Source organism: Pristis pectinata, chromosome 8 (assembly GCF_009764475.1).
Source record: "Pristis pectinata isolate sPriPec2 chromosome 8, sPriPec2.1.pri, whole genome shotgun sequence".
Lineage (NCBI taxonomy): Eukaryota > Metazoa > Chordata > Chondrichthyes > Rhinopristiformes > Pristidae > Pristis > Pristis pectinata.
The window spans coordinates 77,136,539-77,160,214 of NC_067412.1; the positions used below are offsets into that span (position 1 = coordinate 77,136,539).

The 23,676-nt window shown below is 39.7% G+C and overlaps 1 long non-coding RNA gene across 1 annotated transcript in view; it reads left to right on the top strand.

Annotated features, from left to right (window-relative positions):
• Positions 1 to 21,507, top strand: part of LOC127573266 (uncharacterized) — a 30,562-nt gene extending 9,055 nt beyond the window's left edge. Inside the window, exon 3 of the long non-coding RNA XR_007956764.1 lies at positions 21,061 to 21,507. This is a non-coding gene — a long non-coding RNA (uncharacterized LOC127573266). The remainder of the gene's footprint in view (positions 1 to 21,060) is intronic.
• Positions 21,508 to 23,676: the final 2,169 nt, after the last annotated feature.

The following is a 23,676-nucleotide window of genomic DNA, read 5'->3' on the forward strand; positions in this document are numbered from 1 at the left end:
TTACCTTACTCGCAGCATTTCTCTCTTTCCTTCTCTTTTCTTTTCATCCATTTCCTTTCTTCATATATATTTGCTTTCCTTTACTTCTGTTTCTCCTTCATCATCATCAATTTCCCCCTTTCTCCCCCTTTGTGTCACAGTCAGGGAGTTGTACAGCACAGAAACAGGCCCTTCAGCCCACTATGCTGCACATTGTACGATACTACACTAATCCCATAAAATTCCATTTTGTTCCTCTTTATCCACCTCTTAGTCCGACTCCAACCGGAGTGCAGTGGTTAATGGTCCACATGGGTTCCCACAACCTCATTGTCACCCCTGCTGCTAATAGCATATTCTAGTTGTTGCATGATACGGCTGAGAATGACTATTTTTATTAAAGTTCCCACTATAGGGGAAGTTCCCACTATATGCCTGTGATTTCTTCCTGCGGAAATGGGATTGTAGAAGGAACCTTATTTGTCTGCACTGGGGCAGGAATGGGGTAGCTAAATAAACAAGGTCTGTGCTGATTTCTGTCAGCAAATATTGGTACCTTAATTGAGTCATCAAATGCTGTTTGCTGGCATGAAACATTTATGGTTTTTAGGTGTGGATCTATAAGAATCTTGCTGTATAGGTCCAAGGGCTTAAGAAAGTGCTTCAACATGAGCTTTATCTGTCTGGGTGCCTACATCTTGCTCAGCTCTTGGCTCAAATAGGAAGCTTTCTTTTCCATCTGATATATAGCTACACACCTTTGGGAAAGTTACATAGCATGCAGCACAAAGCTTTTGGAGATCTTATTTTCACTGTGTTGTTGGATGCCCTCTAGATTTATATAGACATTTGAGGGGCCATTTCAAGATGCATGGAGCATATTCATTCATGACTGTGATGATTGTATTATTATTTTTTGTCCTCTGTTGTTGTTTTGTGGTTATTACACTGGTAATGTGGTCCAGGACTTTTGAGGGTGGGATTTGATCTCCCAGGAGTCAAAATCTGTTCATTTTTAATGACTGCATTAATTTCAGCACTGTGGATTTCCTTAGCATAAATGTGTTGGCACTAATAGTTGAAGTTAATATTCACTGTTGTGAAGATGCAAAAACCCTAGTAAAGAACTCAGGTAAAGAAATTGTGTGTAGGAACCCACTTGGTGATTTGGGTGTGACCAATAGTCTTTTGGATTTTGGAATAGAACATAGAACATTACAGCACAATAAAGGCCCTTCGGCTCACGATGTTGTGCCAACATTTTATCCTGCTCTAAGATCTACCTAATCCTTCCCTCCTACAGAGCCCTCCATTTTTCTATCATTCATATGCCTATCTAAGAGTCTCTTAAATGTCCCTAATGTATTTGCCCCCACAACCTCTGCCGGCACTGCGTTCCAAGCACCCACTACTCTCTATGTAAAAAAACTTACTCCTGACATCTTCCTCCAATCACCTTAAAATTATGCCCCCTCGTATTAGCCATTTTTGCCCTGGGAAAAAGTCTCTGTCCACTTGATCTATGCCTCTTATCATCTTGTACACCTCTATCAAGTCTCAATTCATCCTCCTTCTCGCCAAAGAGAAAAGCCCTAGCTCACTCAACCTATCCTCCATGGTCTCCAATCCAGGCAGCATCCTGGTAAATCTCCTCTGCACCCTCTCTAAAGCTTCCACATCCTTCCTATAATGAGGTAACCAGAACTGAACACCATACTCCAAGTGTGGTCTAACCAGAGTTTGATAGAGCTGCAACATTACCTTGCAGCTCTTGAACTCAATACCCCGACTAATGAAGGCCAACACACCATAAGCCTTCTTAACAACCTTATCGACCTGCACGGCAACCTTGAGGGATCTATGGACGTGGACCCCAAGATCCCTCAGTTCCTCTACACTGCTAAGAATCCTGCTATTAACCTTGTATTCTGCCTTCAAATTCGATCTCCCGAAGTGGATCACTTTACACTTTTCCAGGTTGAACTCCATCTGCCACTTCTCAGACCAGCTCTGCATCCTATCAATGTCCTGTTGTAACCTACAGCAACCTTCCACACTATCCACAACACTACCAACCTTTGTGTCATCAGCAAACTTACTAACCCACCCTTACACATCCTCATCCAAGTCATTTCTAAAAATCATAAAGAGCAGCGTTCCCAGAACAGATCCCTGCAGAACATCACAGGTCACCAACCAAGAACATCACCAAAGGCGCAGCAATCTCTTCCCTTGCTTCCCGTAATAACCTTGGATATATCCTGTCTGGCCCCAGTGACGTATCTGTCCTAATGTTTTTCAAAAGTTCCAGCAGATCCTCTTTCTTCATGTCAACATGCTCTAGCTTATCAGCCTGTTGTACACCATCCTCACAAACATCAAGGTCTCTCTCACTGGTGAATACTGAAACAAAGTATTCATTAAGGACCTCCCCTACCTCTTCCGTCTCCAGGCACATGTTTCCTCTTTTATCCCTGATCGGTCCTACCCTCACTCTAGTCATCCTCATATTCTTCACGAACATATGGAATGCTTTGGGGTTTTCCTTAATCCTACACGCCTAGGCCTTCTCATGTCCCCTTCTAGCTCTCCTAAGTTCATTCTTAATCTACTTTGTAACCCTCCAGAGCTCCGTCTGATCCTTGCTTTCTAAACCTTAGGTAAGCTTCTTTCTTCCTCTTGACATGATATTCTACATCTTGTGTTCCTTCACTCTACCATCCTTACTCTGCCTCAATGGGACAAACCTATCCAGAACCCCATGCAAGTACTCCCTAAACAACCTCCACATTTCCATTGTGCACTTCCCCAAAAACATCTGTTCCCAATTTATGCTCCCAAGTTCCTGCCTAATAGCATCATAATTCCCCCTCCCCTAATTAAATACTTTCCCATATCATCTGCTCCTATCCCTCTCCAAGGCAATGGAAAAGGTCAAGGAGTTATAGTCACTGTCTCCAAAATACTTTCCCACCAAGAGATATGAAACCTGATCAGGCTCATTGCCTTGTACCAGGTCCAGTATGGCCTCTCTAGAGAAGCCATAGTCAGCCTGTCCACATACTGTGTCAGGAATCCTTCCTGGACACACCTAACAAACTCTGCCCCATCTATCCCCTTTGCACTAAGGAGGTGCCAATCAATATTAGGGAAGTTGAAATCACCCATGACAACAACCCTGTTATTTTTGCACCTTTCCAAAATCTGCCTCCCGATCTGCTTCTCAGTGTCCCTGCTGCTATTGGGGGTCTGTAGTATACTCCCAATAGAGTGATTGCTCCCTTCCTGTTTCTGACTTCCACCCATGCTGACTCACTGGATGATCCCTCCAGGACATCTTCCCTTTCTACAGCTGTGATACTGTCCCTGATCAGCAAAGCCACTCCCCCACCTCTTTTACCTCCATCGCTGTCCATTTTGAAACGTCTAAACCCCGGAATATCCAGCAGCCATTCCTGCCCTTGTGACAGCCAAGTCTTTGTAATGGCCACCACATCGTAGTTCCGTGTACTTACCCACGCTCTAAGTTCATCAGCCTTGTTCCTGATACTTCTCGCATTAAAGTAGACACACTTCAGCCCATCCAACTGACTGCAATTTTGCCCTTTCAACTGCCTATCCTTCCTCACAGTCTTTCAACACACTGCATCTACTTGTACACTAAATGCACCAACCTCTGACCTATCACTCGGGTTCCCATCCCCCTGCCAAACTAGTTTAAACCCTCCCTAACAGCTCTAGCAAATCTGTCCGCAAGAATATTGATAGTTCTGACACTGAATATGCTCCAATATTTGGAGAAGCACTACCCAGTGTGCAGAGAATTACACGAGAATAAAACAAGATAACTATTCACAAAGCTTGCATGATAGACCATGTCATTATGAATCCTGATTTTGAGTTAGAAATCAAATAAACAGCAAATGCTGGAATATACAACAAACTATACGGCATTTAAGTAAGATTAACAACACATTACATAGATAAAGAAGTTTAACCTGATCTTAACTGCCCTCTAATCATCATGTTATTTCACCCTTTCAGAGAAATTCCCTTTGTTCCACCCATCAGCTTTCCCTATCTTTTCTGTTATTTGGACCTTGTTTCTCTCTTACTCAGTTCAGATGAAGAGTCCCAGCCATGAAACATTAACCTTCTCTTCCACAGGTGCAGCCTGACCTGCTGAGTTTTTCTGGCATTTTCTGTTTTTGTTCCAAACTTTGTTGTTGTTTCCATGTGTGTTTTGGTGAATTGAATGGTGCCATTATGATAAATGCCAGAGAACTAAGCAGGATGCTTCTTTCAGGAGTAAGTTTTCTTATTTTTCAAGAGATCATAGTCATATGTGTGGCTAAGTCATGATTGCTAATGAAGTTGACCCTGAGTTGAGGTATTGCAGTGTATTAATTGAACTTTCAGCTTCAAACATTTGGCTGAAAATTCAATTAATACACTGCAATACCTCAACTTTTACAGTAAATGAAGCTGGCCATAATGGTGCTTTAGATTCCCAAGAATGTCATCTCTTAGTACTGCTGTTACGTCCTCCCTTATCAAAAAGGCAACACCCCCTCCTCGCCTACCTGTACGTCTGTCACGACTGTAGCATCTGTCTCCTGGAATATTGATCTGCCAGTCCTGGCCTTCTCTCAGCCATGTTTGTGTTATGGCTATAACATCCCAGTCCCCAGAGCCAATCCACGCTATGAATTCATCCACTTTACCTGTTAATCATCATGCATTGAAATAAATGCACTTTATCATCATGCATTGAAATAAATGAGTATTCCTTTCCCTCCCTTCACTGTGCCCTGGCTATTCTGATTACTGAACTTGCTCTTGCTTGTTACTGCTTTATTCCATGACTTGCTCCTGCTCAGAGTCCCGTCCTCATCGGTCCCTCTCTGTTTCAAGTGCAACCCGGCGCTCTTGTACAGGTCACCTCTACCCCAGAAGAGATCCCAATGGTCCAAGAACCTGAATCCCTGCCCCCTGCACCAGCTCCTCAGCCATGCATTCATCTGGCCTATCTTTCTATTTCTGACCTCGCTGGCACGTGGCACCGGCAGTAATCTGGAGATCACTATATTCAAAGTCTTGCTTCTTAACTTCTTACCTAACTCCCTATACTCATTCTGCAGATCCTCCTCCCTTGTTCTACCTATGTTGCTTGTACCAACATGTACAATGACCTCTGGCTGCTCGCCCTCCAGCTCGAGGATTTGCCGCAGCCTCTCAGAGACGTCCTTGACCCTGGCACCCAGGAGGCAACAAACCATTCTGACGTCTCTTCTGTGACCAGCTATAGCATGGCTCAGTACTTGAAACTGCATTTGTCGATTAACTTTAATATTATACTTTAATGTTGTAATTTGTACTGGTATCTTATTGTCACTTGTACCGAGGTACAGTCAAAAACTTGTCTTGCATACTGTTCATACAGATCAATTCATTACACAGTGCATTGAGGTAGTACAGGGTAAAAACAATAACAGAATACAGAATAAAGTGTCACAGCTACAGGGAAGTGCATTGCAGGTAGACAATAAGGTGCAAGGTCATAACAAGGTTGATTGTGAGGTCAAGTGTCTATCTCACAGTATAAGGGAACCATTTAATAGTCTTATCACAGTGGGATAGAAGCTGTCCTTGAGCCTGGTGTTATGTGTCCTAAGGCTCCTGTATCTGCTGCCTGATGGGAGAGGGGAGAAGAGAGAATGACCCAGGTGGGGTCTTTGATTATGCTGGCTGCTTCACCAAGGCAGTGAGAGGTATAGACAGAGTCCATGGAGGGGAGGCTGTTTTCTGTGATGTGCTAGCTGTGTCCACAACTCTCTTCAGTTTCTTGCGATCCTGGGCAGAGCAGTTGCCATACCAAGCCGTGATACATCCAGATAGGATGCTTTCTATGATGCACCGATAAAAGTTGGTGAGTGTCAAAGGGGACATGCTAAATTTCTTAAGCCTCCTGAGGAAGTAGAGGTGCTGGTGAGCTTTCTTGGCCATGGTGTCTATGTGGTTGGACCAGGACAGGCTGTTTGTGATGTTCACACCTAGGAACTTGAAGCTCTCAACCCTCTCAACCTCAGCACCATTTATGTAGCACACTGCCCCCTTTCCTGAAGTCAATAACCAGCTCTTTTGTTTTGCTGACATTAGGGGAAAGGTTGTTGTCATGACACAATGTCAATAAGCTCTCTACCTCCTTCCTGTTGAAGTTGTCACCTGTTTTCAGCCAGAGTTTGTTTCATCCAGTTTACTCACCTCTCTCGTGGGATATGTTCACAGTGCATGAGAGCAGAAGTACTGCTCTGATCTGCTCAACTTCCTGAGCCTCCACCACCTGCTTTGTATCTTTCCCATCATCATTGCCGATTGGATAACATATTGCATTAGTTCACAATTTAGTCAGCTTTCATTGAAAGGATTTAATTGTTTCCAGATTTTCATGACTGTATTTTCTGTTGTCGTGAAGCTGCTATTTAGGCTAAAACTGATTTGCAATGTTTGGGTTCTGCCCTTCCAATGATATGTTAAACCAAATTCTCCAAACTTAGGTAGTTTATATACATCACAACATGTAACAAAGAGCATAATTTTAACTAGTTTTAATATATTGGCTTTCTAATTGTTCTAATCTGGTTAAAGTCAGCAGCAGTTCAGGTTCCTCAAATAAATTTCCTTGGTTATTGGCTGGGAGTGGTAATGTAAATTTTGGGGAATGAAGCCAAAATTCCTCAGGATTTAATCTTGGCAGTTATATCAAGATTTGGCCTCCCAGTGGCCTGCAGCCCTGACCCTACAATGCTGGGGCAGGCAAATGCAAACTCCACAGAAACATGTTCTCTTATTTCTTCCCTGCCCTTGGCACCTGGACATTTTGAAGTTAGTTTTCTGATTTTGGACTGGTGGCAATTGGGGGTGACCAGCCATTTATTCCCTTAGTCCCTGTGCACTTTAGTTAATCTTGATTTTTCTTTTAGTAAATCCCTGTAAACTTCTTCAGGAGTTGAGGTGAATTACTTGCCCGAGAGCTTAATGGGGCTGAATATGTGCATGTGGACATTCATGAGTTCACAATTACACATCGGCTGGTCCTGATATTGGTGAAGGTGGAAGGAGTTCAGGACGAGGCTGGGGATCCTGGTGGAAAAGAACATCATGTTTTAAAACTGTTCACAAGATCTCCTACCCAACAACCAACCAACCACATTGTGGACAGGAATGGTTACAGCTCAGGCTGCAGAAGAAAAGGGAGAGAAGGTGTCATAAAGTCATCCAATACAGTAGCTGGCCCTTCAGCCCACCAGGTCCATGCTAACCATAGTACTTATCTATACAAGTATCATTTACCTGCATGGCCTTCTGTGCCTTGGCAATTCAAGTGCTTATCTTGATGATTCTTAAACATTGTAAGAGTATCAGCATCCACCACCTCCTTAGGCAACATGTTCCACATTCCAACCACTTTCTGTGTGAAAAAAATTCCTCTCAGATCCCCTCTAACCTTTACCTCTCACCTTATACCTATGCCCTCTTATTTTTAGACACCCCCACTATGGGAAAAAGATTCTTACTTTCTACCATATCTGTCTTCTGCATGTAGTCCAGACGAAGATTGTGGTCAGTGGGGAAGAGGGTAGGGGATTGGTAGAGGAGATGGGGGGACATTTGCTGTCAAGAACTGGAGGTAGAATGTGGATGTGGTGGTATCAGCAATTGTCAAGTGTCCAGGTTGGCATGGGCTGTGAGGGAGGTGGTTGTCACAGATAATGGAAGTGGAGGGTTTACCAGATGTGGGAGGGAAGCAGGTAAGTTTGATGAGGCTGGAGAGAACACATCTGATAACCTTAGTCCGCAAGCTGTAAAATCGGGTATCTTATTGATACGCTTTTCTTGTCTCTCTTTACTGTGGGGTTTACTGAGGTCTAGGAAATCTAGACAAAATGATATTAAAGTATGTATAACCTGTAAAAGTAGGCACAGAGCATCCTCAAAAGACTACTAATTAACCCACCTCATAACAGCAGATTGATTGCCCATCCATGATTTGCCTTCTGTTAAAATTGGAAGTGGGTGGGCTGGGTTAACTTTGAAATATTTATGATTGGAATTTCTCAACCAAACTAATCTACCTTTTAGAGTTAAAATTGCCCCACTGGGGCCTCAACAGATGGGGGGATGGTTGCTGTCCAGGATTGTGAGGTCATGGTTGGGAGTAGAATGTCGAAGTAGTGGTATCAGCAATAGTGGAGGGTCCGAGATTGGCACGGGCTGTGGGGGAGGTGCTGGTCATAGATAGTGGAAGTGAAAGGCTGATGAATGCGGGAACCCCAGCAGAGGGAATACCCAGCCTGCAATATTAACTCGATTTCCCTTATAAGGGATGGGTAGAATTTATTTATCTAGTGAAGGTAAATCCAAACTCCCAACACAACCTGATTTCAACTGTTTCTATCGGGTTCTGTTAGTCTTTCAACAGGGGATATGTTGAGAACCTGGCAGAAGCTGCAAGGAGTTTGGTTGTGAACAATAACTCTACTTTTAAATGCAGTTAGGGAGGATTTAGCTAAGCTTTTGACAAGGGTCCCCATTTTAAACTAATCAGTGAAATAAAAAACCCATGGGATCCAAGAGAGAGGAAAGTTGGATCCAAAATTGACTCAATGGCAGGGGAGAAAAAAGATTATGGTCGAAGGATGTTTTTGTGACAGGAAGCCTATTTCCATTAGGGTCCCATAACACTATGTCCCGTTTTACACATCAATGATTTAGACTTGAATGTAGATGCCATGATTAAGAAGTTTACAGAGCTTTTAAAAATTATGTGTATGGTTATTGGTGAAGATAAAAGCTGTAGCCTGCAGAAAGATGTTTAGATGGACACAAAAATGGCAAATGGTATGTGGTCCTCAGAATTTAGCAAGGACAAATGATGCAATGAAAACACAATAAATGGCAAGATACTGAGGAGTCTAGAGGAACACAGAGAGGGTTGTTGTGGTCCATTTCCCTGAATGCCACAGTAAAGGTAGCCATTCAGAATACTTGCCTTTATTAGCCAAGGCATAGGACGTAAAAGCAGGCAGGATTATGCTTGAAATATATAACACTAATTAGGCCACAGCTAAACCACCGTGTTCCATTCTAGTGATCACATTACCAGAAGGCTATGATCATATCAGAGACAGGAAACAGAAGATTTACAAGGCTGCTATCAGACTGGAGAATCTTAGCTATGAGGAAAGATAGGCTAGCCTGCAATTGTTTTCTTTAAATTAAACATAGATGATGAGACATTTAATTTAAATGTACAAAACATTTAGAGGTCTAGATACTGTGAATAGGAAGGATCTATTGCCCCTGGCATTGTAGTCAAAACAAGATGACACAGGTTTAACATAATTAAGAGAAAGATTAAGAGGAGAATTGTAACGAATTTATTTCACATAGAGGATGGTGGGGATCTGGAACTCACTGCCTGAGAAAGCATTGGAGGCAGAAACACAAGTATTCATCCATTAACTCAAATGTTTTAAAATATAGCTTTTTATATGTAAGAAGTGCATTGATAAACAGAAGTTTCATGACATACAAGGCTACAGACCAAGAGCTGGAAAGTGAGATTAGATTGGTTCTTTTAGGCTAGCATGGACGTGATAAACCAAATAGCTTCAACTGACCTTCAATCCGATGATTCTTGACAAAGCATTTTACTGTTCAAAACAGAGACTTTGTAAAATCTTAAAATAAACCAGTTTGAAAAAAAAAGAAAAGAAATTCATGAAGGAGGAACCAGTTTAAATTTCAAGAAAAATCTTAGATTTATTAGCTTGTCAAGTGGGTAAAACATTTATTACTGTGAAGTAATTTATAAAGGATTAAGTTTGTGTTTTATGTTGTAAAGGGACAATTTTAAATTAGTCCCTGAAATGAGGGCTTGGTCAGTATAGAATGTTATAAGCATTTATTTCCCACCCACAATGAGGCTAGGGCCTCATTAACTTGATGCCAGTGGAATGCTAATATCTCCCTTCAGCTTCAAAGTTCGGAGATGGTGGAGAATTGACCACTTCCAATGCTAAGTCAAATGACAGGAGCAGGCAAGCATTGCCTCCTCCTCCCACACCCATCCTAAAAAAAATTGTTTCCTGAATAGTCATTGGTGATCGCTTTTAAGAGCCATTGCTTCAGCCATTCAGTGCCTGGCACAAACAGCTGGAGTGTGCATGCAGAAGCAGCAGAGTGCAAGCTTCAATCTATACCATAGGTAATGGGAATGGAAAGACCCTCTAAAGTTAAATCTTAATTTGTATAAAGATAAATTAAGAACAACCAGAAATGCATCATTCGGGCCTTGCAAATTGTCTGAGTTTGATTCCCATGTTCCAATGACAACATACCATGCCTTGCTCCACAACATATTGAGCTGGTAGCAACCTTTCAATCTGGTAGCTTAATTTTCTTTGGCAAATTTGAATGATGCAGGGATCTCAGAATTATTGCAGCCATTTTGCTCAACCAGTTGGTCCCCAAAAGTTGAAATCTATCAATAGAAGCTTTAACCAAAAGGACTTGTCCTTGGTTTCTGGGTATGTTACTGAAGGTTACTGGGATCTCAAAGTATTGAAAAGTTAGCACTCACCCATAAGTTATAAGTTTAGAAAACACCCAAAATTGTAACTGTATTGTATGTAGGAGAGAGAGGGACATAGTGGATTTAACTTGCTATCTTGCATCTGAGACCTCATTTCAAATCATATAACATGGATTGAAAATCCTCTCTGCTCCTTGCACATTTAAAGTAATCTCAGTTCAGTTCCTAAACAGAGGTGAAGACTGTCTTACCTTCAATTTGCTAATCAATTTACAGCAATCTAATTCCATGAGATCACAAGAATGGCTTTTGTGAGAACCGGGAATATTGCAGTTGTGCAAAAGACATTGTTACTGTGAAGGTAATATAAAAAGAGATGTATTCTGTATTAAACCCATGCTATACATGACCAGGAAGTGCTCAAAGCAACAGCTCACATGGACCAATGCTCTGCACTTAATCTGTGCTCCACCTTGCCTGGATGGCTTGACTTGATAGATGCAGAGAGACTTCTATTCTTATTTGAGTCTAACTGCCCAGACGTTGGAGTACTTATTGGATCTGTGCAGTGAGAATATTATTCTGCATCTGATCAGAAGTACTTGATCAAATCAACCTTATTCTGTAGTACACATGTGAGTCAGTATATCTATAAAAACTGTGAATCCCATATGGTATGAATTTCATTTCATTTTTGTACCAGCCAATTGGGAATTGACTGCTGTCACTAAAGCACATTTCACTGGTAGATCTATCTATGTTACTTGCCTCATTAAGCAGCAGCAGCAAAAACTTCCAGACCCTACACACCCATTTCTCTGTATTCAGCCAATTAAATCTCTATCATTTTAAACATCAAACATTACAGATCAGGGAAGTACACTGGTTGCCCACAGTCCAACCCTGCAGACTGCTGATTCCTTACCGGGCTCTCACTCTTGAGTCCAAACAATCACAGGCCTCCTGTACTTTAAGAGAGACATTTGCTTGAGGTATGCACAGCACATTGCTGTACTGGAAAGCTGGTGTGAGCCCTCCCTCAGCAGGCACTCCTGCACCTCATGGCTCAGTGGGGAGTGAACCACCGAAGCACTGTGCAGAGCTTGCCAGTGAGGCTGGTGATAGGCAGGCAGTGTTGCTGCTCAGTGTTGAGATGAGGGGCTCAGAATGGCACCCTGAACGTTGGTCATTGCTGGGGACTGGCAGTGGCTGCTCCATGTGTTGACAGGCCACCTGGATGTTAAAGTCTCTCTCATCACTTTTTGTTAGATGTGAAGGAAGCTGTTGTGTTTTTGCATGGTGGTACAGCTCTTTGGAACCAGCATGGGAATCAAAAAGAGACCAAAATGACCCTTGGCTAAAATCTGCATATATGAGGCATTCCTTCCTGCAATATTTATTCCCTCTTTGAGAAAAAGGTCAACATTTCATGAATTTACTACTAGTGATCTTACACATGGATATCTAAATGTTTTTACTCCTCTGAAGCTTACAATCTTTCACAGATAAGAACATTTTCTGATTACTCTTTCTTAATTTCAAGACAGATGAGCTTACACTTTGCCACATCAAATTCCATCTGCCATTATTTTGTCCGCTCGCTTAGTCTGTGTCCCTCTGTAGCTAACTGTTTCCATCTGTGCAATTTACTGCTCCTCTCAGCTCAGTGCAATCTGCAAATTTGGCTCCATAACTTGCTATTCTGATGCAAAATGTAAACTATAGCCAGTCTTTGTCTTCATTAGACAAAAAAACATCCTTATCTTCCAAAAAATTGGTGAAACTGTGCAGAAAGTGCTCTGGTGAAATTCATTTTTATGAGACTATTAAAAGATATTAATTTTGGAAGTATTACTTGGGTCATGAAGCACTGAAGTAATTTTTCAAGATGAGAACTTAAATTAACTCTAGACAATGTTTGGACTGCACATATTCAAAGACATTAATCACCCTGAGGATTGGAGATGAACACATTAAAAAGAAAAATTTGGAGACTTAGAATCCACAATAAACAAGTCTATTACAGATGAAAAATAATCCAAGTGTAAATCAGGTTCATTACTCATGACTGAATATTGAGAACAGTGCTTCAATGTAAATTAGCTATTCCAGTCTAATTATGCCAATTTGAGCTACTTCATTTCTTAATTGCTTGCTTCTATGGATGTAGAAAAGCACTAAAGAATTTTAAATATTGCAATAAGCATCATGTAATTGGTGTGACTAATCCTCAAATAATCCATGACTGCTTCTTACCCTGTCTGAAACGTAGTCACTTTCCACCTAAATATATGACAAAAGTTTATGTGATGAGAATTTCATGCATGGCGAACAAGTCCATGGAATTTGCTATCTGAAATCTATCAGAGATGTAACTGGGCCATGAAGTACAGCAGCTAACTCTGAAGATGAGAATTTAAACTAACTCCAGGCATGACTCAGGTTGCGTATTTCCACAAACATTAATCACCCCAAGTTTACAAAAGCGTGAATATGCCTACAGTCTTGTGAGAAGCAAGATGTTATATATAAATGTTTCTTATTTCATACATATAATTGTGATTGCCTTGTAATCATCCCAGAGAACTGAAAATCGATTATTTTGCATCATTCTGTGAAAGAAAATCGTGTCAATCTCCATCATTAATCAATAAATGAAATTAAAGCACAACTTTGAGTAAATGACATGTGCTCCTGGTCAAGGAGATTCATCTGTCCGATGCTCTACTATCAAAGCAGCACTGGTTTTGAAAGAACCATACTTCATTTCTGAGTTACTAGCTCACATAATCCCAGGCTGATGTCCAGTGCTGAAGTGTAGGGGTACTGTACCAATTCTATGAAGTAGATAGTCACAGTCAAAAGTAATTGCTAAAAATCCAACACTGCTATTCACAGACAGGAATTGCTCGTTGTCCACACTTCATTCATAGTTCAATACCACAAATAGGATGGATTAAATGGTTATTCATCTCAAAGCTGTTTGTTGAATTGTGCCACTGCTGAATTTGCTTGCATAACTATTTCTATGTTAGAAAAAAATGTGGAGCTCTGAAACATTAGAAAGATCATAAAATCATACAGCATAGAAAGACCATTTGGCCCATTATACCTGTTCTAGCTCTGAAACACACAATTAGTGCTATTTCCCTGCTCTTTGCCCATAGCCCTCCAGATTTTACTTTTTAAGCAAACATCCAATGATTTTTTTTTAAGTTGCTATACAATCCTGCTTTCAAAACCCATTTGAGGCAGGGAATTCCACATTATAACAACTCACTGAGGTTAAAAGATAAATCCATCATCTTCCTAGATTTTCTTTTGCCAATTATTTTAAATCTGTGCTTTTGGGTTGCTGTCCCTCCTACACAGAAATGGTTCTCACTGTTTACCTATCAAAACTACTCAATAATGCAAGCATTATTTATTTATATTATTTGCCCAACACATCTGGTCTAGCTCTAAACTATAAACCCCTTTAGTGCAGTGGGACCAATAACTCAGCTAAAAAGCCAGGCCACCTGTCCTACCCCATATGCTGGATGTAAATAGGCTGATCTCCCTGAATAATGTGAGGTCAAATTATTTGCATATTTTTCCCAACATTCTAAAAGGATCAGGGGAGCAATGTCAAGGCAATTTGAGCAGAAAAAAAGAAAATCTTAGATACTTTTGGTGCACTTTGTACTTTCAGAATCAAATTTTAAAATGCCTTTGATGAATATTAGCACTACACTTTCTTACAGACTTTAATCCCCCATGAGCAAGGAGAAAATATTATAAAAATCAAGAGAAGAAAAGGCATGAATCTTCAAAAAACAAGCCAATTACAGTTGGAAATCATCTTATGTGTGCATAAGTTTTTAAATCCTCAAGTATTTAGTTCTGGTCTTGGGTGGCGTGTGCTCTTTACCAGATGCATCAGCGTGCATGAGATAAAGTACAGGACAAGCAGCAGGAAGAAGCACCAGAAAAAGAAATAACAATGTCTGAATGCTTTATTTATATGCAGGTCCCATCCAATACCCATTCCAAAGGGATTTTGTTTATCTGGAGTGCTGGTCTGGTAGCAGAGTCATGTTATCAAGTGGATGCCTCATTTAGATACCACAATGAGGCTGAATGAGAATACATTTGGTCATGGATAATGAAGAAACAGACTGTTACTTGTGCCTGTTTTCCTTTTTCAATGAAATAAATGAAAAGGGAAATCAGGAGTTGAAGAACCAGCTGTCTATTCACTATTGCCAATTTTTCATTACCATTCAGGCCAATGTGTTTGGGATGTAAACTTGTACACTGGATCCCAGCTTCTTTTACACAAACATGTATTTAGTATGCTGACTGCCCAGTGAATTTGGAGCACTTCACCACTGAATACTTACCGCTATAAGTATATAGCTGAAATATCAAAAATCACATATGAGTGATTAAAATGTAACACTCAGGAGCATTGTGCTATCAGTTGGAAATTCATACTTCTTTTCTTCTGGGATTAAATATTTCTTTTTTTTTGCTTCTGTGGCTCTGCAAAATCAGACTTTGAGTTGGTCTTATTCCAGTGGAGTTTGTGAGACCTCATTGTGTCCAAGTTGCTTTGCTTGCTGCATTTCCCAACAAAAGTAACTACCACTCCAGTATTTAATTTTGTGAAAGGCACTACATAAATGCATGTCCTTTTTCTGGAGTTAGTAATTCCAGATCCTAATGCAGCATTTCCTGCAGTGAGTAAAGATTTTCCAGTTCTTCCTTTGGTTCATCAGTTGATTCTGCAAGTGCTCATAGAAAGAAGGAAGAAAGAAAATTATTTGGTATTATAGATTGCTAAGTGATAAAACAATGCAATCATTTAGTTGTGTCTCAGATATTCAAAGGAAAAGAGCATTTTAGAGGGAGTAATTCTCCACTGAGTATCTGAAGAAACTACAGGCCAGATATTCTGCTGACCATTGAGGTGTTTGAGCCTAACAGCTGCCTGCCTTTTGAGCATGTTTTTTCTTGGACCAAGCTTCTGTGCATACTCTTTCCTGGTAATGGCTCCCAGCTGCTCAGCAAGACCTAACTTAAGGCAGGGCCTCTTCAATTGGCAGGGCCCATCCCCTGAATTGTCTTGACAGATGGTGACAAAGCTAAAGGATGACAAAGCTGTCACAACTTAATTTTTGTAAATATCTTTAGCAATTAAATTTATAAATAACCAAAATCTATGAAAAATAGATAAGCAAAAACATCATAAATGAAATATAATAAACAAAAACATTATAAACTCTGGAATGCAATTAAAAATACTTTTGAATCAAATCAATTAAATCAAATAAAAAGGAAATTACCTTGTACTCATTTTCCGGTCTATAGCTATCTTTTCCCATGGAGATCAATGCAGCTGCTGCATATGTACTCAGTTAATCTGGCACTAGTTCAAAGGGCAGATTTCCTAATTTAGGTGGTGGGAAATCTGTGGAAATTTGCATTCCCCTTGGACTAACTGAGATGCCCAACTGTGCCGGGATCAGCTATCAGCTGGGCAAAGACATAACTGCTTGCACTAGGGAACTTTCACCTGGTTAAGTCAGTAAAACTGATAGTTCCAACTGAAACAACCAGAATTGAGACACAAGATCAGCCCCTACATATTTTGTGATTTACTTAAAATTCAGGTTCAAATTTGCTTTCCAAAGCGAAGAGTTACTTAAAAAACCATTAACTTTGATACCACAAGCTGAGTTTGGTAGTTTAATCATCCCCAGTAACTTAGGTGGGTGGTAGAGTGTGGGGGGAGTTGATGGAAATGTGGAGAGAATAAAATGGGATGAGTGTAGGATTGGCATAAGTGGGTGGTTGATGGTCAGCTTGGATTCTATGGGCAAAGGGCCTGTTTCTGTGACTTATGACTCTATGACTCTAAGATATGGTTAACAATATACCACAGCAGAGGGCTTCACTACATGACAAAGAATTTGAAGACAGGTGGCTGAACTGAGGAGATGACATTAAAAAATGTTCATTAGATTTCCAGAGTTAATATTGAATAAATTGATTCATGAGACAAAGTTATTTATGACTGTACCACTTGTAGCAAGAATTCCACTTGAGAATGGGACTCTAGTTGTTTACATTGTGGCAAAGTAACTAACTTTGTAGGTGCTTACTGTGTTGTATTCCAAAACTGATGGTTGCCACAATATATCTGTGGAGAAATGGGCAGGTGCTGAATGGAAGATATGCACTTGGTAGAAAAAGAAGCACAAGGTAGTAGGTATTAAGAGATGCACAGAGTAGAAATGAAAAATTTCCACAGAAGAAAATGGAAGAAATTGGATTGGGACAATCTGGTTCCTATTTGCCCAGAATGAAGTATCTAGTACATGACTCCAGGCAGCCATGCAGCTATGGTGTTTTCTATGCCTTTAAGGAATTAATTCTGTGTCAAAAGAAGATCAAAAAGAGAAAAATAAAGCATAAGACAAGCCTAATTGTCATCCCACCTCCACTATCTCTCAAGTACCAGAATGACACTGAGAACTGTTGATTATGAGCATGATGCGAAGAGTTGTAAATATCCGATGCAGTTAGACTTATCTCTGAAAAAGGCCCACTGTAGTGAGGCCAACAGCAGACTCCGGGGCTGCCTGCAGAGCCTGTTGTCAATCTCTCAATTTAGAAATATCTCTTGTTTGCCTATGCCACACATTTTGCAAAAGTTTCTCGTACTCTAGTTCACAAACAATATATGTGTTGCTGTTTCTGGGTACTACCCATATACTAGTCATTATATAAAATGTGGCGACATATGCAGAGTATATTATTCCCAGGTGACGAGTATTCAAATAAATTTTAAAGTCCATTTAAATCATGTGGACTTGAATCTGCTTTAAATCATTAGAAGCAAATGACTATGAACAAACTTTAACTAGTTTGCAACAAACTTTAACTAGACACGCTAAAAGCAATAAGAAATTCTGTAAGGGGAGTCTAAACTAAAGGGCATAGGTTTAAGCTGAGAGGGGAAAGATCTAAAGGGACCTGAAAAGCAAGTTTTTCACACAGAGGGTGATGGGTATATGGAACAAGCTGCCAGAGGAAGTGGTAGAGGTGGATAAAATTACAATGTTTAAAAGATATTTGGACAGGTATGTGGATAGGAAGGTCTAGAGGGATGTGGGCCAAATGCAGGCAAATGGGACTAGTTCAGTAAGACTCATTGTTTGGCATGGACGAGTTGAACCAAGGGCTTGTTTCCATGGTAATTTACATCAAATAAAGTTACAAATATCAAATGATATGTCACCAGCTTGAGGAAAAGGGAGAACACAGGTTATGCACTATTATCAATATCTGATCTTCTAGATTGAAATGTAGCCTTTAACTCATCTTAAGCATCCACAAACATGATGAAGACCTCCCAGCCTAATTTGATTTTATCTAGACAGCATGTTACACATCGCATTTCACTTTTCACATTTGGGAATCACATTTATGCATTGAACTGTTTTCTTCAAACTTTGCACTCATAAAACAGTGATAATTCACAGCTCAATAGGATGTATCTGAATTAAAAGGGAGAAAGTAAATATGATATGTAAATTGTAAAGTAAAAGGAAGAACAATCAGCACACCACAAAACCTAGAAAGAAAACTAAGAAGGGAAACAAATAAAACGCTCCTGATTTCTTTTTTGGGGAACTTTTTGGCCACCATCTTGGACTCCCTCTAAAAGAGGGAATAATTTTGGAACCAACATTCAGAATCCAGTAAAAGCAAGAAATTTCAGCACAACTTGATACACTGTAATCCATGTGACATGCTGGCGTTGGTTTTGGCAAGTCTCATTCTGGCTTCAACACAAATAATGCAGCCAAAAGTAACACCGTACAGTGTACTCAGAGACAATATACTGTATATTTCACCTGTAGTTTACTGCAAGCTCTCACTACATTTTATTATTGTTAATCTCAACAGTAGGAAAAAATGTTCTCCACACTTACAAGATATTAAGTGCTCCACATTTATTGTGGTATGTTCATGATTATGCTTATAAATCTATCCATATCTGATCCAATAGACTCTGCGTCCTGTTCTTCCATCTGGAGGAAGGTCTAATTGCTCTGTCAGTAATTGATGTAAATACGAATCAGATTGCTGTTTACCAGATTGTACATGAAGAGATGGGTGTGCAAGACATTTTGCTCTACTACCTTTTAAAACTCAATTCTTGAGCAAGAAAGACAATGGAAACTTTAATAAGTCAGATTTCATCATTGAGTCTCAGCCTTGGGGAGAGAACAGAACACGCAGACTCATAAATAAGAGAATGTGAACTTAAGTTTCATTTACTTTTTTCCCTTCACCTATATTTTCACCTTCCCCACCCCCACCAATAAATCTTTTCAACTGGAATTCACCTCCCTTTATAAACTTAATTTATACTGAGTATTGGTAAATTGGTTTATTATTGTCACATGTACCAAGCTATAGTGGAAAAACTTGTCTTGCTTACCGTTCATACAGATCAATTCATTACAACAGTGTATTGAGGTAGTACAAGCGAAAACAATAACAGAATGCAGAATAAAGTGTTAGAGTTACAGAGAAAGTACAGTGCAGGTAGACAATAAGGCACAAGATCATAACGAGGTAGATTGTGAGGTCGAGAGTCCATTTTATCATACCAGAAGACCATTCAATAGTCTTTGACAGCGGGATAGAAGCTGTCCTTGAGCTTGGGCTTTCAGGCTTTTGTACCTTCTGCCCAATGGGAGGAGGGAGAAGAGAGAATGTCCGGGGTGGGTAGGGTCTTTGATTATGCTGGCTGCTTTACCGAGGCAATGAGAAGTGTAGACAGAATCCATGGAATGGAGGCTGGTTTCTGTGATATGCTGGGCTGTGTCCACAACTCTCTGCAGTTTCTTGCGGTCACGGGCAGAGCAGTTGCCATACCAATCTGGGATGCATCCACATAGGATGCTTTCTACAGTGCATTGATAAATGAAGGATGAGCAAGAAAGCTCCAGTTTGTACAATTACTTTTCCGCTGCAAAATACATATATTCTTCCCACAGTATAAAATAAAGGTGGATGGTTTACCATGGATGTAATTTGATGCACTATTTGCCTATAGCATTCAAGATTGGGGATGGGATGCTAAAGAATCACCTTGAACTTTCCCAGTGAAAGGTTTAACAAATCAGGGGAGTGAGATGCAGGAAAACAAAACTGAGATGAGACAGGTACTTTGGTGTCAGACCCATGAGGGATAGATCTGTGAGTCTCATCCCATGAGAATAGATTCAATAGCTGATTTCACAGAACGGCACTGCAAAAGGACTAGAACTAGGTCATACAACAGCCTGCCAACTTGGCTAAGGATTGGTTATAGTATAGAAAACTGTAATTTTGATCTTACTTCAGAAACATTTACTTGGAATGGTATGCTTTCCATGTTCATACTTGAGAAGACCATTGATAGAGCTCCTATACAATGTCTCTTACAGACTTCCAGAGAAGAAATGCATTAGATTTTAATATGAGATGAGAAAGAGATGTCTTAAAAGTTGTTTTTCACTGGATAGTGTGATTTTTCACAGATTCAGTACTATTTCAAATGCAAAATAATAGTCATCTCCAAAAAGTGAGTGAAATATATGCATCTACAGTGTATACTACCATAATTCCTAGCCCTCCTTTTGACATGACCTCATTCTAATCATTAGCATTTGGCATCATTTTCTCTTTGTGGTTATTCTAAATTACATTTGAATCAGATTGACAAAAGAGCCATTTCGTTAAGTGGAGTATCAGTTGCTGGGAAACCATAATACATAAATTAACTTGTCAAAGTATTTTCCCAGCTTGATTGCATTATTACATTATCTGTAGTGTTGCAGAAATAATGTGTAGAATGGAAATGCTGGGCCATGATTTCAATGTGTTGATGATATAATGAATATGCATTGTCATTAGTGCAAATTTACCCTGCAATCTGAGTAAATTATAATGGATTTTTATCTCTTTCTGAATCTTGTTCCGGATATATTGCAACATAATCAAGAAAAACTAAAATCACACAACCTGTCTTTTGAATTTTGAAAACTAAGGAACAATTTTAAATTTAAAAGTTACACATTACAGGAATGTCTTTTATTTCTTCCTTGGTTTTCTCTCTTGAAGCTGTTGGATCTTTCTAAGGTTTGGTTCCACATGAATGGGCCACCGTTACTGAGCATGACAGGGCATGGGAACTGAATTAGCAGCAGTGAAGTCACAATCAGTGACACTGAGTTCTGGCCAGGGTGTATCACTGGCTCCACAAGATGAAAGAACTATATTAACCTTAGTCAAACTGGCTGGACATCTGAAGTATGAACATAATTCAGGCAGCATCAGTTCCAAGATGTGATTCTATTCTGTAGTTTATATTTGGTTTACTGAAGCCTACCATTAAAATCACATTCCTGTTCTTAAAAACCTTTTCTATTTCTTCACAGAGAAACTACTTTCTCTTTTGGGGCCAAGGATCTGAAAGATACCGATGACAGAGATTCTACTGGCTCCAGGTCATCACAAATATAACAGCTTTCTCCATGAAGAAATACAAAGTGTTTTTGAAAACAGGGATGTTATTTTAAATGAAAGGCTTCAACCAATCAGATATAAACTGATATACAGACACAAACTGATACTTGGGCAACCTGGTAAAAAGTAAAGGCGTAGCTGACAGCAAACGAGCTAGTCAAATAGCGGAAAGTTCTGGATTGACCACTTTCACTAGATTCTAACTGATGTGATCAACCTGTATCCTCACTGGAGATACACTTACTCTTTTACCTCCATTCCTTTTGTAATGCTGGATTTACTCTTGCCCGCAGCAAGAAAGAAGGAGGTAAATTTGTGCAGTTGATGTTGGAAGCAGATTGTGTTCATGTTATATGTGATAAGAGGTCTTCTGGGAGGGGATGGAAGAACTTTTCTCCTTGTCCTGTATTGCCAATCCTCTACCTGCTGCAATAGGAGAAGTGCTGTTGGGGATGTCAGAACTGTAGAAGATGGAGGATAGATTCATAAATAAAGGTTAAACTTAGAAGTAACACATTGCAGGATTGTCTTTTATTTCTCATTTGGTTTTCGCTCTGGTTTAACTAAATTTTAGGATAAGAATTAACTTCATATTATATTTTTCGTAAAACACATGGTGACCATTTCTAGTGGTATGCCATGTCATGAGCTAGTAATGTAGAAAAATATATATGGACCTTGTTTCATTGACATTTAAAGGAGACCTGCCATGCAGTTGGTCATGGGGAACCTGCTTCTTCAAGTAAAATACATACTCCTTGCAACAGCTTTCATTCGGGCCTCTCACCTGGTCACCAGGTCATGCCCCCACTTTTCAAATTGATTACAATCCTTACCTTATCCCTGAAACCCAATCATGATCTGAACAGCCTCTCAGCAGAACAGTGGGACCTTTCCCCTTCCATCTAAATACTCCTACATGTCTCTTAAGCCTTCCCTATCACCACTGTCACAGCTGATCCTTGGATCTCGCCACACAAACCCACCCCCCTTACTCTAAACCCACCACCAGGCCACTCTCCCCTGTGATTAACCAAGACCAATGAATCCCATGAAGCAGAACCATATATGGTACTTGTCCTATAGCATACAACCATCATGGCTTCATGCACTATTAAATTTGATATCAGTGGGTCCTTGGAAAAAATGCTCATCAAATTGCTGGGCACCACTGCCCTGAGTGACTGTTCCAAGTTTTGTTAGGCTCATTAATCTTATTTTAATTTCAACAGCATGAGGTGGGTGTGGAGTTACATATAAGCCAGATTGAGTAAGAATGACTGGTTTCCATCCCTGAAGGACATCAAATAACCACAATGAAAATTCGATAGTTTTTGTGCTCATCATTGATGAGGTTCATTGTTATTTTTTCAAATTCCAGATTATTAACTGAACTTAAATTTCACATCTGCCATTTCTGGATTGTTTGTCCAGGCATCTGCACTATTTGTATGGTAACATACTACTGCAACACTACCTTAAATACCCTTATCTGTTAAGAAACCATGGCAGTCTAATTTGAACAATAATTTTCTTCTAGGTTAATATGTTCTGGTAATATTTTCCATCATATCTGAGTTACTAACGCTTTGGGTTGTGTTGAGTTAAGACATTGACAAATGATAAGTGAGGAGGAAATTTGAAGAACCTGCCAGCCATTATCCTCAAGAGAGCTGTTAAGTACAAAGAAAAAATGGATGAGTCAATTTTTCCATCAACTTTGTGCCTGAACTGTTGGAAAGTGATCAAGTACAGCGAGAAGGGGTCAGTCATCTCACCAATTTCATAACTTTATAGCTGGAAATTTTCTCACTTTTTCAATAGTTTGATGCCAAAATTTTCAGTGGAAGCAGAAATTCTGCTTACCTGGGATATTTTGGCTGCCAAACTAGAGAATCCCTGAGGAAAGTCACAACATGCATCTGAAATTCCTGCAATTGAATCAAAGTAATCTTCAGGATCCCAAGGTGCCACTTCCATAACTTCAATTAAAACATATTTTATTAAATATTAAAGGTTTGATAACAAGGCTGAATTGCTGTCAGACCCATTAATTTTCAAGCAATCCTTTTCCCAGAAGTATCTGTATAAAGAAACATTAGTAGATTTCTGAACTCTACCCGTTTTCTCTTTATGGGGTAAGCAGAATTTTCTTCATTAGATCACGCTCTTAATTCATCCAGAAGTCTTAGCCAAGGGAACTATGTGATTCCAATTCATCAAACTGAATTTTTTATTAGTGGTGCTTGCAGTGACACAGAATTGAACTCTCCCTGGAACATTCAAACTGAGAAATATGCTGCAGAGAAAAAAATTATAAGGATTTCCGGTACACCAGAAGTTCTTCAAATTAAATCAGTCGAAGGATTCAAATACAAGGAATAACAATCTAAAATTGAGACAATTAAGACTAAGAAGATAAGCCAGATGATTTTGTTTCAACTGAACGGAAATAAATAGTTCAATATGATAATAACAATATAAACATTATGAGTAGGTTTAAAAGAGAGTTTTGTACAATTTTAAAA